The following is a 16,019-nucleotide window of genomic DNA, read 5'->3' as shown; positions in this document are numbered from 1 at the left end:
AAAGATGATTTTTTTAAAAGAACAAACATGTTATACTTACCTCCACTGTGCAGCTCATTTTGCACAGAGTGGCCCTGAACCTGGTCTTCTGGGGCTCCCTCGGCGGCTGTCTCAGCTCCCCCCCCCCCCCCCCCCCCCCGCAAGGACTCAACACCTTCATGCGAGCTCCCTCGCATGGTGTTGATTGCTTGCGGGCGAGCTCCTGTGATACAGCCGGCAGCCATATCCGCTCACTGTGTCGCTCGGCCCCCCCCAGCGCGCTGCGTCATTGGATGTGATTGACAGCAGTGCGACCCAATGGCTGCGCTTCTTTCAATCCATCCACTGTAACCAATCAACGGCCAGGTTGAATGGCGAAGAGGATGTCGGAGGCGAGCGCGGGACTTTCGAGGGGTCAGGTAAGTAAAACGGGGGGCTGGGGGGGCCGGTATTGTCGGATGTTTATTTCACCTTAATGCATAGAATGCATTAAGGTGAAAAAACTTTTACCTTTACAACCCCTTTAAGTCCTAGCTTGTACAACTTTTTATTAGAATATTATGTGGAACTGTGTCAGTTGATTTGCTGAAATCAAGATAGGTTATGTCCACAGCACCACCCTGATCCAAACATTAGTGATATGGGGTAAATTCACAAAAGGATATCGCATGAGATATTTGGGTCACATGACACATTTAACCTAAATACAATTGTGCTCAAAAGTTTGCATACCCTGGCAGAAATTGTGAAATTTTGGCATTTATACTGAAAATATGACTAATCGTGCCAAAAAAAACCTGTATTTTCTTTAACCACTTCACCCCCAGAAGATTTTACCCCCTTTCCGACCAAAGCACTTTTTACAATTTGGCACTGCGTCGCTTTAACTGACAATTGCACTGTCGTTCGACGCTGTACCCAAATGAAATTTGTAACCTTTTTTCCCCACAAATAGAGCTTTCTTTTGGTGGTATTTGATCACCTCTGCGGTTTTTATTTTTTGTGCTATAAACAAAAAAAAAAAGCGACAATTTAAAAAAAAAAAAAAAAAAAAAACATTTCTTCATCAGTTTAGGCCAATATATAGTCTTCTACATATTTTGTATGTAGAATGTATGTATGCTTATTCACAATAAGCGTATATTGATTGGTTTGCGCAAAAGTTTTAGCATCTGCAAAATATGGGAAAGATTTATGGCATTTTTATTATTATTTTTTTTTTCTTTACTAGTAATGGCGGTGATCTGCATTTTTTAGCGGTACTGCGACATTGCGATAGACAGATCGGAGACTTTTGACATTTTTTTGGGACCATTGGCATTTATACAGCAATCAGTGCTATAAAAATGCACTGATTACTGTGTAAATGTCACTGGCAGGGAAGGGGTTAACACTAGGGGGCGATCAAGGGGTTAATTGTGTGTCCCCCCAGTGTGTTCTAACTGTATGGGGATAGGATTGACTAGGAGAGAAGACATATTGTTTTTCCTACTTAGTAGGAACAAACGATATGGCTCCTCTCCTCTGACAGCACAGGGATTTGTGTGTTTGCACACTCAAATTCCCATGCTGGCACTCGTGCACGCAATCGCACCCGCCGGCCATGTGCATCGTGTCCCCCGCCACACAGCGGCGCGCGGTCTCTGGTGGCCCAAAAAGGGTAGCACGTATCCCCATAGGATTTTTCCCAGGAGAGCCATTGTGCGGCAGTATATCTGCGTGACATGGTCGGGAACTGGTTAAGGATAGTGAGCACATGAAGACATTATCACAGTTTTTTGGGGTTCAGTGACGTAAAAGGGTGACCCCGCCCCTCTCTGACACCACGGGGAAGCCCCCGTGGTGTCAGAGGGGGCCGGGGTCACCCGTTTACATCACCATTCGTCCTCGCCCTCAGCTATATAAGAACTCTCACAAAGAAGAAGAGTCAGTCGGCGGGAGCCTCCCATGGTCCGTCGGGCGGCGTGAATTTACATCACGGGACATTTTTATTTTTTAATAAAGGACTTGTCCCAAGCTGTTTCTTGTCTTTTTTTACCATTTTTGACACTTTTTTGTGAAATGGTAGGGGTACAATGTACCCCATTACCACTTGAAATGGTAGGGGTACAATGTACCCCATTACCATTTAACATAGGGGGGAGGCAGGGATCTGGAGGTCCCCTTGGTAAAGGGGGCTTCCAGATTCCGATAAGCCCCCTGCCCACATACCTCTACAACCACCGGGCAAAGGTTGTGGGGATGAGGCCCTTGTCCCCATCAACATGAGGACAAGGTGCTTTGGGGTCAGACCCCAAAGCACCCTCCCCATGTTGAGGGCATGTGGCCTGGTACGGTTCAGGGGGGGTGCTCTCTCGTCCCCCCCTCTTTTCCTGCGGCCTGCCAGGTTGCGTGCTCGGATAAGGGTCTGGTATGGATTTTGGGGGGGCCCCTATGCCATTTTTTAAATTTGGCACAGGGTTCCCCTTAATTTCCATATCAGACCTGAAGGGCCTGGTATGGATTTTAGGGGGACCCCCACGCAATTTTTAAAAAAAAATTTGGTTTGGGGTTCCCCTTAATATTCATACCAGACACAAAGGGCCTGGTAATGGAACCCATGCTCTTTTTTTCAATGAGTTTTATCTATATTGCCGAGACCCAACAATTTATTACAGCCGCGATCAGTTTTAAATGACAATTTTTCCTTTAGAAAAATTTAGACAAAATGTCATTTTGTCGTGGTACTGGTGTAAACACGGGAAAAATGCGCCACTTTACAGGCATACTATAGACACCCCCCAGGCATGATATTTAAAGGAATATTTCATTTTTATTGTTGCACTTTAAGCATTAAAAAAAATCACTGCTCCCAAAAAAACGTCTGTTTTTAAAAAAACACTTTTTATGACAATAACTTGCATATAAGCCTTTAAAATGAGCACTTTTGATTTTTCATGTCAGTGTCCCATAGACTTTAACGTTGTTCCGAATTTGCCACTAACACCGCATATTGTTCTCTGTTCGGCGAACACCCGATGTTCAACTTAAACATTAGGCTCATCCTTACTCTTAATGCAAGCTATAAATGAACCTGCCTCTTGAAGAGAGCTACTATTTTAGAATAAGGCCTCTCAGAAGACCCGTCTGAGGTAGCAGTGTGTGTTACAGACGCTTATTCTAAAATCATACTTCGTATTGCTAAAATTACGAGTCTCCCCCTGCTCAGTCTTTTACAGAGGGAGTGGTGGCAGTTAGATTGTGGTCTCGCAAGCTGGAAAATCTTTGTGCTGGACGCAGCTAAGAGTGGCATTGTTATGTAAGTGAAAGCGTGGTGTGAGGTTGACCGGTCCTTCGTCACGAGTTAGTGAGGAGTGCAGGGATCTGACACCCGCATTCGTCACAAACCCCAGTTTCTGCGAGACCTTATTCCAGTGTTTCTGGCATTTTCAGAAGGGATCCTTGGTCTTTGGAGGAGATCTCAATTTTGCTATGGACCCTTTGCTAGATGTGTCACGTGGTTCCTCTAATCTTTCATACTCTTGTCTGAAGCGCTTAAAAGCAGACTTGCAACTTCTGCATCTAGTTGACCCCTGTGGATTACTGTATCCACAAGAGCGGGATTACTCCAATTTTTCATTGGTCCATCATACTTATTCATGCCTTGATTATCTCATGGTCACACACAAAGATTTGCCTAGAGTTGAGTCCGCCTGTATTGATGGCATCTCATTCTCTGACCATGCTCCGTTTCACTTGACACTCCAAGTGGGCCCAGTTACACCGAGCCCCCCATCCTGGCGACTGAATGAAGCACTGCTACAGTCTGAAGATATGAGGGCTGAGCTGCAGGCTGCCTTGACGGAATACTTCTCCCTTAATCGGGACTTGGTTGACAACCCTTTGATACTCTGGGAGGCGCATAAGTCAGTTGTCCGAGGGGTCCTGATTAGAATTGGGTCCCGAATTAAGCGGAAATGTGCCCTTCGGATAGATGAGCTTATGTCAAAGCTGCACAGTTTACAATGCTCTCACAAAGCGAGCCTTGCGCAGTCCACCTACCAGGACCTCATTAGGCTCAGGGAGGAACTTCGGTCTCTTCTTTTTCATAAACCAAAGCAGAAATTAGCATGGGCCCGTCCCACTATGTATGAATATTCTAACAAACCAGGTATATTATTGGCCTGAGCTCTACGTGGGCCCCGAACCAGAACTTCTATTCCTTCCATCATGGCCTCTACAGGGCAGAGGTTTACCATGGCAGCAGAATTCCACAACTTTTATCAGGGACTTTACAACCTCAGTAACTCTTCTGTGACAGGTCCTCCCATGACTGCACTATTGGCAATTCAGTCCTACATAGCATCTTCGGGCATGCCATCTCTTTCCTCCGAGGTGCGGGAGGAATTGGAGGAACCTATTACAGGGGAGGAGCTAGGGGTGGCCCTGGCAGATTCCAGGGCTTTTTGGCTTATTATAAAGCATTTTTGAGGCTCTGTCCCCACACCTAGTCTTTGCGCTCAATTCCCTTACAGAGGGACAATCCATGCCTATAGATACATTGAGAGCTTACATCTCCTTGATCCCTAAGGAGGGGAATGATCTCTCACAATGTGGAAGCTTTCGTCCCATAGCCCTATTGAACACTGACCTCAAGCTATTTACAAGATTTTTGGCTAACAGACTGCTTCTCCACATTCCGCACTTAATTCACTGAGACCAAGCGGGATTTGTACCTTTCAGGGAACCCTGAAACAACACCATCCGGGTTGTGGACCTGATTCATGCTGCCAGGACTGCCTGTCACCCCCTTCTCTTGCTGTCTACAGGTGCAGAGAAGGTTTTTGACAGGGTGAGAGTGGGTGGTTCATGCATGCCACATTGGAGCATATTGGGTTAGGGCAGTGATGGTGAACCTTGGCACCCCAGATGTTTTGGAACTACATTTCCCATAATGCTCATGCACTCTGCAGTGTAGGTGAGCATCATGGGAAATGTAGTTCCAAAACATCTGGGGTGCAAAGGTTCGCTATCACTGGGTTAGGGTCTTCAATGATGAGCTGGATTTCCTCTCTCTATTCGCGCCCTTCAGCTGCGGTCAAGGTCAATGAAACTCGCTCAGATTTTTTTACGATCACAAATGGAACACATCAGGGCTGCCTCTTATCGCCTTTAATCTTTAGCCTCTCCTTAGAGCCCTTCCTGTGAACGGTAAGGTCAGATCCTGGAATACTGGGCTTACCAGAAGGCCTCTGGGGTGCATAAGGTGGCCACTTTTGCAGACGATCTGATCTTCTTGGCTGACCCACTGGTGTCTCTGCCAAAGCTATTCCATTTGTTACAGACATATGGCACACTGTCCAATTTTCAAATCAGCCTGTCCTCTGCTCTTCCCATCTTGCTAGATCAGGCCACGGCTGATAGTCTCCGTCCCTCCTTCCCTTTCCGATGGGTGCCGATGCTATCCGCTATTTGGGAGTTAACATTACTTCAGACCCGATTGCCCTTTATCCAGCTAATTTTGATCCACTGCTTTCCCGGGTGAAGGCTGATCTTTTGCACTGGCACACGCTCACCCTGACATGGTTCGGTCGCTGTAGTGCCCTGAAGATGACTTTACTACCTTGGATCCTGAATTTAATGCAGGTGCTGCCTATCCTTCTGCATAACCCCTCTATTTCGTGAGTTTGTTTGGTCCCATTGGAAATGGCGCATTCAGCTCCAGCTTCTCCATCTTCCTAAAAATAGGGGTGGAATGGGACTACCTGATGTGAGGGCCTACTACAGGGCGACTCATCTCACAAGGCTGGTCAACTGGTACTGCCATGCTGAGGCTAAGCATTGGGTGGCTATGGAACTGGAGGATTCAGGCGGTACGGCCAAAAGTTGGCCGTGTATCACCATGCCACTCCCAAGATCACTCAGTGATCACCCCACGTTGGGAAGCACCCTACAAGTGTTTAGGGCAGCATTCTGTAGCGCCTCGATCTTTCCTCTGCCCTCCTGTATGATCCCTATCCTAGGCAATCTGGAGTTTGAGCCTGGTCTTCGGAACCCCCAATTTCTCCGGTTGAAGTCAGGCAGCTCATCTCATCTTTGGGATTTCTTGGGGTCGAATGGCAAACTCTCCCCTGCCATGCTGGCCTCTGCAGCCGACCCTCCCTTAGACTTCTAGAGTGGTCTCCAGCTTCGACTTTTTCTACCGTCAATGCTACCGTGCTCCAGGTATCTCTCGCCAGCTCACGAGCTGGAATGTCCGTGTCATAAGGGGGAACCAGTTAGTCACAACCTCTCTATCATAAATGCTGCTTTGACTCGACCAAGCGCCTGAATTCTCCCCTACATTCCTCTCTCGCTGGGAGTCCGACCTTGAGATGCAATTCATCGACTCGCAAAGGGAAAAAATCCTTCATTTTGCGCATAAATCCTCCATAGCCACGAAGGTGCAAGAAACCAGCTATAAGATGGTATAGGGTACCCACGATCCTACACCGTATTTTCCCGCAAGTACCTGACACCTGCTAGCGACTCACTACTTGGCCCTGTACTATGTTACATATTGTTTGGGACTGCCCAAAAATAAACCATTCTGGCAAGAGGTGGCTTGCACTATCAAGCATCTGACCAATGTTGATCTAGCTGACAATCCCGCAGCTTGTTGCACCTCATGTAACGGCCCATTAAAAAATATAAGGCCTCTCTCACCATCCAGCTCCTAAATGTGATGTCTGTGAACGCGCCCTCGAGATCTCTCAGGTTCTCTAAAATTAATGAGCTCAGGGACATGGAGGACCTTACAGCCACCTTCCACAATCGGGAGGAGTCCTTTCGTGACACATGGAGACCATGGCAACATTTTGTTTTCACTGACGCGTATCTGCAAGAGGACTCACAACACAGCAAATTTTTTTTTTTGGTTATTGCAAGGCTCGGGGTGAGAGAATTTGCCTCTGTTTCTTTCTGCTCTCTAAGTCCCTAGATTCTGTCTTTCAAATTACACCCCCTTATATCTGCCTCCCTTTCTCTGTTTTCCTCTCTCTTCCTCGCATGGCTTTCCCTCCTATTGCTCTCCCCCCTTTAATGTGATCACATTCAGCTTGGGGACCCCCTTGCTTTGGTTTCCTCGCTGTTATGTAGCCAATGAAATATCACAGACTTTGTCCCTTTCTCGAATTATGCTGACTGCTCGGGGTTTTCTACTGATCCAGGTATTTCCTCCTTTTTTATTTCACAGGGTTGCATTACTGTGCTAGGGCTTTCAACAAAGGACTGGACATATGGAAATGCTTATCGTTATGCCCTCCCAGTTAAGATTATTTTTATATGCGTTAGACTTGTTACATTGAAAATGCCTCAAATCTGTTCAGCTGCCTTTGAAGCTGCGACGGATATTCATATATGTCACTAGTATGTGTATGTTATTGTGGCTTGTTTGATTTATACCTTTAATTGTATAGTACAACTGTTGGTTTAATAAAGGAATTACAAAAAATAAAGTGCACAAAATCATTTACTGTATAAAGAATATAAAAAATTAAATTCTCATTTGGTGCAAATATCTATAAATATTGTCCGTGAATAATCCTTTAACCGCTTGCCAACCAGCCGCCCTCATTATACTGGGGAAAGGTGGCTCGATCCCGAAAACTGCTGTAGCTGTACGTCGGTGCAGGAACTCGCTTTTGTGGGTGCGCGTGGCCAGTGGGGGAGCCAATCAGTGGGTCCGGCGTTCTGTCCGCCAGCCACCTGCGATTGTTCCCTACTGTGTAAATAAGGCAAATCTCTGTTCTGACAGGGGAGATCACACAGATCCTGTCTTTCTGCTATGCAGGAAGACGGATCTGAGTGTTTCCCCTGTCACACAGTCCCCCATACAGTTAGAAAACACAAACAGGGAACACATTTAACCATTTGCCCCGTTAACCCCTTCCCTGCCAGTGTCATTAGTACAATAACAATGCATATTTTTAGCACTGATTACTGTAATAATGTCACTGCTTCCCAAAAAAGTGTAAAAAATGTCAGTTAGGTGTCCGATCTGTCCACCGCAATGTCACAGTACCGCTAAAAATCACACGTCGCCGCCATAACTAGTTTAAAAAAAAAAATGCCATAAATCTATCCCCTATTTTGTAGACACGATAACTTTTGCGCAAACCAATCAATATACGCTTATTGCGATTTTTTTACTAAAAATATGTAGTAGAATACATATCAGCCTAAACTGATGAATACATTTGTTTTTTTACATTTTTTTGGAAATATTTTATAGCAGAATGTAAAGTTTGGTTTTTTTCAAAATTTACGCTGTTTTTTTGTTTATAGAGCAAAAAATAAAAACCACAGAGGTGATCAAATACTACCAAAAGAAAGCTGTATTTGTGGGAAAAAAAGGACATCAATTTTGTTTGGGTACAGCATCGCACGACCGCGCAATTGTCAGTTAAAGTAACACAGTGCCGTATCGCAAACAAATGGCCTGTGTCAGGAAGTGGGTAAATCCTTCCGGGCCTGAAGTAGTTAAAATGCTTAATGTGCTTCAGTGACAACTGCTGTCAATAAGTGCCGTTCAGTGCTCCCCTCCTGATGTGGCTGCACTCACCAAATTGAAGTATATATTGCACCTGTATTGATATTTATCCTCCAGTGAATGGCTGTATCTTTTCCTCCTCAGGGACTCCAACAACCAGGGAAAAACTATATGTATAGGCTCCTCACATATGTATAGGAAAAGAGAACCAGGAGAGACCCATAGCGTGATACAGTTTTTATTGGTATGAAAACATTTTAAAAGCCAATTTTCCACTTCCAATAATCTCCTGTTAGCATGTGTTAACATGTAAAAACGCCGCTTTGCAATTCAAACCCACAATCTGATTCTGCGCTCCAACCCAACCCTTTCAGAAGCTGTCTGAAGATACTTCCTGGGTGGAGTGTAATGCATTAAGCAAGAATCACTTACGTTGACGTCACATCCGCTCGTTGGAGTGCAGATCGTGGGTTTCAATTGCAATTTATGGAATTTTTTTTAGAATGCAGGTGCTGTATACGTTTATACTTCCTCATTTCCCAATGTTAAAATTGGGTATGGGTTTAGGACTTGTCAATGGAGGGGATCAGAAGTATCAGCAGTACTTGCCGCTAACCAAGCTCTTTCTAATCGTACAGTACTGATCATACATAATTAGGGGGTCAAGAATAAAAGTATTGTAAGTACATACATACATACACACATGCATATTAACACACACATACATTTACACTCAGTCTTTTTAAAATCTGCAATACAGTACCAGCCTTCAATGCCAGGTACTACCTTGTAGGGGGAGGCAGGGTACTCAGGAAGACACCTTCCCTATTCCTCTGCACATAACTTTGCTGACTAAGCTCCCGATGTACCGATGTTTGGTGGAGGAGCATGAGCTTGGTCAACAGCACGTGCTGATCTCCGACAGCACCCCAGTTGAGAAAGGCTGCTAACACACACACGGGAGCTGCAGGAGCACTGCTGGAAGCAATATAAGATTAGGCAATGCATTTCCAGCAATCTTCTCCTTTCTCAAGCATGGTGTGTAATAGCTTGACTTCAGTGCGCCAGTGCCAGCTTTACCTGTCACAACAAGCCAGCTTCAAACTATGGATGCTCACTGCTTCTACTATGCCTTGCTGCTATTGTTGAGCTGCCCTGCAGAGCTACTGTGTTGCACTCTTCTGTGGGCTTCATGTACACGGGATGTTTTTGCAACCTCTCCTGAACGATTTTAAATAGCAACCCACGTTTAAAAACATCCATTTCGCCACGTTTACATGCCGCGCTTTGCCGGGTTTGCGTGTAGAAGCGTTTAAAAAAAAAATATATATATATATATATATATATTTTTTTTTTTTTTTATATATATATATACATACACACACGCATTTTTTTTTTCAAAATAGCCAAAAATGAAAAACGCCTGTAAATGAAATGTGGCTAAACATGATTTACCGCGTTTGGCGCTTGAAATGCCTCTAAACTCAGCTTCTGGACCCATTTTTTTGCTTTCCAAAAAAAGCCTCTAAACTCAACTGCCTAGAAACGACTATAAACGACTCTGTGTACATATACTGATGAGATAACATAGAGGAGAGTTCAGGAGCAGTTGAAAAAAATGCCCAACTGCTCCTAAATGTCCGTTTACCAGCAGCAGTGTACATGAGGCCTATAATGTTGTTTTTTTATTTTCCTTTAAAATGTTTATAATTCTAACTCTCCTGCGCTCGGTGCTTGTGTTTCCCAACAAAAACATGCCATATTTTGTGTAATATTAATTACCTATGATAGTAAGCTTCATCTAGTGGCCCTAATGCTTTTCTTGATCGAGGTATGTGAAAAAAGAAAATAATCGCATTATGACCACTAGGTGGCACAATCATAGGTGATGATTATATTTCACAAAATACACCATGTTTTGTTGGGGTGTGAATGTTTGTCAGATTTGTATAGCAATGTTTTTATACCTAGACCACTATACTATATTGGGTACATTTAATAATTTTGGTTTAGACGCTTACTGCCCATCATATGTGCATATAAGTCCTGGACGAAAAGTAGCGATATAAGGATCATGGCTACAGCTACAGCCACGATCCTGGTATCATTAAAAAAAATTAATAAAAGTAAATTCATTAGAGCTTTTAGCTCTCCAGACCTAAGGCTAATCCACCGCCATCCGCAGCCCATCCTTGCCCTGGGAAGTCCCCGGTTTGCATCCTAAGGTGCTTGGACACTCCCCAGCCTGCTACAGAGGGTTAGTTTCTGCACACCTGGGTCGGGATCGGCGCCAGCGGAATCAACAGCGCGGCGGCCCCCGCCATCTTGGGGCCTAGGATCAGTCTGGCGTCCCTTCACTTCTTACGGCAGCAATCCACCTAGGGAGAGGGTACCCGGACCTCCGCTGTAGGATACCCCACCTCCGGAGGGTAGTGGCAACAATAACAGCCGAAAAACGGAGTGAGAATTTGCTCCGCTCCGCGGCCGGATGCTTCCTGGAGGCCTCCGGCCTCAGCAATAGATCTACAGGCCTCCCCCCGGACCGCAGTGAGTACCACCGCCCCTCAATCCTAAGGGTACCTGTCCCTCTGAATACTGGAATCTGTCTCTGTCTGGGGGTTTTGGGCCTCAACAGAGCGGTCTTTACACATCCGGCAGCCGCTCCTTAGGAAAGTCTGCGGCTTCGGCCTACTCCTGGAGGGAGGCGGCCATCTTGGTACTCCAGGGACTCTCAAATTATCTTTCTTTTACTGTGACTTGGCTGCCCACTTTTTTCACGAATCTTTAAACATCATTTGCCATAATTAATCACCCCCTTACAAGCACTACATAGGCTCACAGAGCTACTAAACAACAATTTTCATCAAATTTAAAGGAGCCCTTTCTTTTGCTATGTAAGACACTGTCCGAGAGGGGGGCATACGCGTGAGCGAAGGAAATGGATATTTGATTCCTCCGCTCCGCGCCGTCGGAAGCAACTACCCGGCCTAATCTGACATAGATGTCACGAGGGGGAGATTACTTTACCACAAAGGTCAGAGGAATACCTGGAGCCGCAAGCGGTAATGTACCGCTCTACAAAAAATAAGCTAAAAAACAGGCAGAGCTGCAACAAATCCCCGGCCCCAGGCAAAGGAAGATCTAAAATGGCGCCCGAGCCTCCAGAACCTGATGATGATACACAACTTTCTGATTTGGGACAAGGATCCCCTGCTGAAAGCCTTCATCTGTTCCCCAAGGAGCGCATAAGTCCCCATCCTGCTGATCCTGATGCTATGCTAGCCAAATTCCGTAGCATTGTAAGAGATGAGATAACGGCCGCCTCCCGTGGGCTTTCCTCGGACTTGGTTCGAGGCCTTAAAGAGATTGGTACGGTGGCCTATCAATTAGAACACTACATGGACCTGGCTACCACCGTGTTGGAAGGTCATGAAGAGGAGGTGGACAAAATGTCTGCAGAACTGGACGTTCTCAGAGATAAATTAGAGGACACGGAAAACAGGGCCCGCAGGGATAACCTTCGTATCCGCGGACTTCCTGAAATGATCACGGACCTGCAAGGAACAGCCACCGCTTTTTTCCAAGAACTGGCCCCTGAGATCCCGGTGGAAAGGCTAGAGTTTGACTGCATACACCAGTCATTGGCCCCCTAAGCCTTCCGAAGGTCCCCCAAGGGACGTTATTATCAAATTCCACTACTATAGAACCAAGGAGAAGCTATTACAAGCTGCTCGAGAACAAAGGGATATCTCTTTTCAAGGCAACCACCTTCAAATATTTGCAGACCTCTCGCCGGTCACCATTGCCAGGCGACGAGGTCTCAAGCCTTATCTCCAAGTTCTACAATCCAATCAGATCAAGTACAGATGGGGGTTCCACTTTAAGCTTTCTTTCTCCCACCAGGGTCGTCAGTTCCATGCCACCTCCCCATCAGGCCTAAAGCAACATCTCCAGGATCTTCAATTGGACATTCCTCTGTCTCAACTTGATGCCCAGGTTTCCAATTCTCAACCAGGTCCCTCTAGGCCCCCTCGTAAACCTCCTCAAGCATCACAACGTTCACAATCTGGATCCCAGGCGCTGCGTGATCTGCAGGCCCAAAGATTCTATCAAGCTAATAACGGATGATAAGTCCCATTTCTTCATGATGTGCAGTTCATTTTTCTTGGCCGTTTGGTTCGGGGTGTCAATGACTGTTAGTGTTCTGATTTCTACCTTCCAACCTAACTGGAGGATTTCAGTTGTTTTCTTTGGAGGACGTCCCCCTGCCGTACCTCTGCCCACTTGAACTGACTGAAGATTTGCTGGGTGAGTCGTTGCCCTATTGTAGACTGCCCCACCTGTGAGATGGCGGTCTTGGGCGTGGACCACCCCACATGAAACTCCCTGAGGGGTCTCTGACAATAGTTTGCCCCTGTACCACCTCTACACTGCTGATGGCCCTCATGGAGAAGAGGATTCATCAGGCATAAACAAATTACTTTTAAGTCCTGGTGGGGTGGGGGGTAAAGGGCAGGTGGTTTTTGGCCGGGGACAAATCCCCACTGATGGTTATTCAGGTTGTATGTTAGTTTTCTTGACTCGCCGGGTCCCCTTGCTCCTGTTCAGTTTGGTGACGGGGCTGGCGTTTGGAATTGGGTGTAGGGTCCCGCCCTGTCCTCTGGGGGGGCGGTCTTGTGGCTGTCGTCCCGGGGGGGCGGGGGGGGGCCCTGCATCCACACCCTCAAACTGCCAATATTGCTCTGAGGTTCTCATACTGTAACTCATCCAATGTTGTTTGTTTAGTTGCTATCTCTAAGTATTTTTTAAAATTTATGTCAAGTTTGCTTAGTCTGTTTGAACTATCTACATTATAGGCCGGTGGTTCCGATGGACCACTGCTCCCACACGGCTAAGATTTTTGTCTTGGCTATGGTCCCACCTTATTGTGGGCCTTGCTGCCCACAGCGTGATACGTCAATGTATCCACTACATATTCTAATTAGAGTTTATCTCGGTATTCTCATATCTTATGCTCTTCTCTGTTCTACTATTTTTCTCTCTCTTTTCTTTCCCCCTCCCTTTCCCTTTTCCCTAGGCCCCTGGGGTGTGCGGGTGGAGTAGTCCATAGCATAGGGACTACATAGGGACTACACTCACTATTCTCATCCTCACCACTCTCACTCTAGAATCGACCATTCGTTTATGTTACGGAAACACCTTCCCTTAGTAGAGTCGGTATCGATTCTAGCAGTCCCTTGGTCAGATCACGATCCAGTTCTAACTGTATGTCGTACTCTGCTCAACAATCCACAACAAGCTCCCTGGGTGATGAATGATTCACTTTTATCCTTCAATCCGATCCTCAGTGAAATTAAAGAAGCTACTATGGAATACTTTAGACTTAATGCAGGTTCGGTCTCGTCCCCAATAACATTATGGGAGGCTTATAAAGCGGTCATCCGGGGTCGCGTTATTCGAATAGCGTCCCAGCGCAAGAGGGAAAGAGTTCCGGCCCGACGTAAGTTAGAACAGACATTAGAGGATTGCTCGACGGCCTTTAAATTATCCCCCACCCCTGCCAACCGCAGAGCTTTAGACAAGGCCCGTACCGACTTGGATCTATGTCTGACAGATGATGCGGACCGTACCTTACGTTAGGCCCGCCAGAAATGGTATTCTAATGCAAACAAACCAAATGCGCAATTGGCTAACAGACTGCGAACCTTTATCCCGAAATTTACTCCCATAAACCTGCGCACCCGTCATAATATTCTTACGGGAAACCCTCCGCGGATTTTGGAAGAATTCCATTACCGCCTTGCTAAACTCTACTCCCCCCTAAATCATTCTTCAACACAGGGCCTGAATGATTTTTTAAGTAAGTTATCTTTACCTTCCCTATCGGATCCCCCATATCTCCCTAATGGACCGAGATATACAGGTCTCTGAGATTCTTCAGTGCATTAAGGAACTGAAAGTGGGCAAAAGGCCAGGTCCGGATGGCTTCACTGCTTTGTATTATCAAAAATTTGCAGAGGTCCTGGCCCCACACCTAGCGACTATGTATAACTCGGTCAAAGGAGGTCATTCATTTACGCCGGACTTGCTAACTGCCAACATAGTGATGATCCCTAAGCCAGACAAAGATCACTCTTCCTGGGCAAATTTTCGGCCAATCTCTTTAATCAATATTGACATGAAGATATTGATGAAAATTCTGGCCAACCGTTTGAATTCCTTCCTACCGCGCCTAATAAAAAAAGACCAGGTGGGATTTGTTCCCCGCAGACAGGCAAGTGACGCCATTCGTCGACTCCTCCAGATCCAACATATAGTGCATGATAGGTCCCTGGGTACAATGTTTCTTTCATTAGATGTTAATAAAGCTTTCGATACCTTATCCTGGCCCTATTTGACACAAGTCCTTACACACTATGGTTTTGGCACCTCCTTTTTGGGTTGGGTCTCAGCAATATATCAATCCCCTCAGGCTAAAGTGTGGTATTATGGTTTTGAATCGCCTACTTTCCCTATTAAAAGGGGAACACGGCAGGGGTGCCCGCTCTCCCCCCTCCTATTTATACTAGCACTTGAACCCCTGGCGGAGGCCATACGCTCTCACCCAGATATCTCAGGAGTAGAAATAGCAGGCACTGCACACAAATTGTCCCTGTTCGCGGACGACATTTTATTAACCATTACTCAACCCAGAATCTCCCTCCCCAACTTATTCTCTCAGACTCTTTCGCCTCGTTTTCGGGCCTTTCAGTTAATCCGGCTAAATCTAAAGCGATGTCTATTAACCTTCGGCCCCCGGTAGTAGAAGCCCTGTAGTCAGCATTTTCGTTTCAGTGGTTATCCTCTTTACCCTATTTGGGTATTAAACTTACCCCGAAATATTCGGGATTATATCAGGCTAATTTTCTTCCGCTTTTCCGAAAGCTGGAGGCTATGCTGGCCTCTTGGTCCACACTCCCGATTTCGTGGTTCGGCAGAATAGCGTCGGTATGCATGACATACCTCCCTAAATTGCTCTATTATTTTAGAGTTTTGCCAGTTCAAGTGCCTCCCCATATTATTCGAATACACCAACGTAAAATTATGCAATTTATATGGGGCCACAAGAGGCCCAGGATCAAGAGACAAGTGCTTTACGCGGGCAGAGTCAATGGTGGCCTTTCAGTTCCTAACTTGCAAGCATACTATATAGCAGCGGGCATCGCCCCATTATCTCACCTTCATGCAAAGAAACAAATGCCACTATGGGCCACCAGTGATTTGGTCAACGCACACCCAACACCTCTAGCTTCTCTTCCTTGGCTTCCTAAAGCACATTGCCCCCCTACCATAGGTCCCTGTTTGGCTCATTCCCTCAAATTATGGGATGGGGTTAAATACTCAGCAGGCCTAATTTCTCCTCATCTACCGTTACTCCGTCTCCTCCACTGTCCTTTATTTCAACCAGGTTGTGATAACCCGCTGCAATTTAAGTGGTGGTCCGATAATGGCTTCATAGATATCCATTCGTTTTTCACCCCAACCAAGATCA

The sequence above is a fragment of the Aquarana catesbeiana genome, linkage group LG10 (assembly GCF_042186555.1).
Source record: "Aquarana catesbeiana isolate 2022-GZ linkage group LG10, ASM4218655v1, whole genome shotgun sequence".
In the NCBI taxonomy this organism is placed as follows: Eukaryota; Metazoa; Chordata; class Amphibia; order Anura; family Ranidae; genus Aquarana; species Aquarana catesbeiana.
This window is presented reverse-complemented; position numbering follows the sequence as displayed.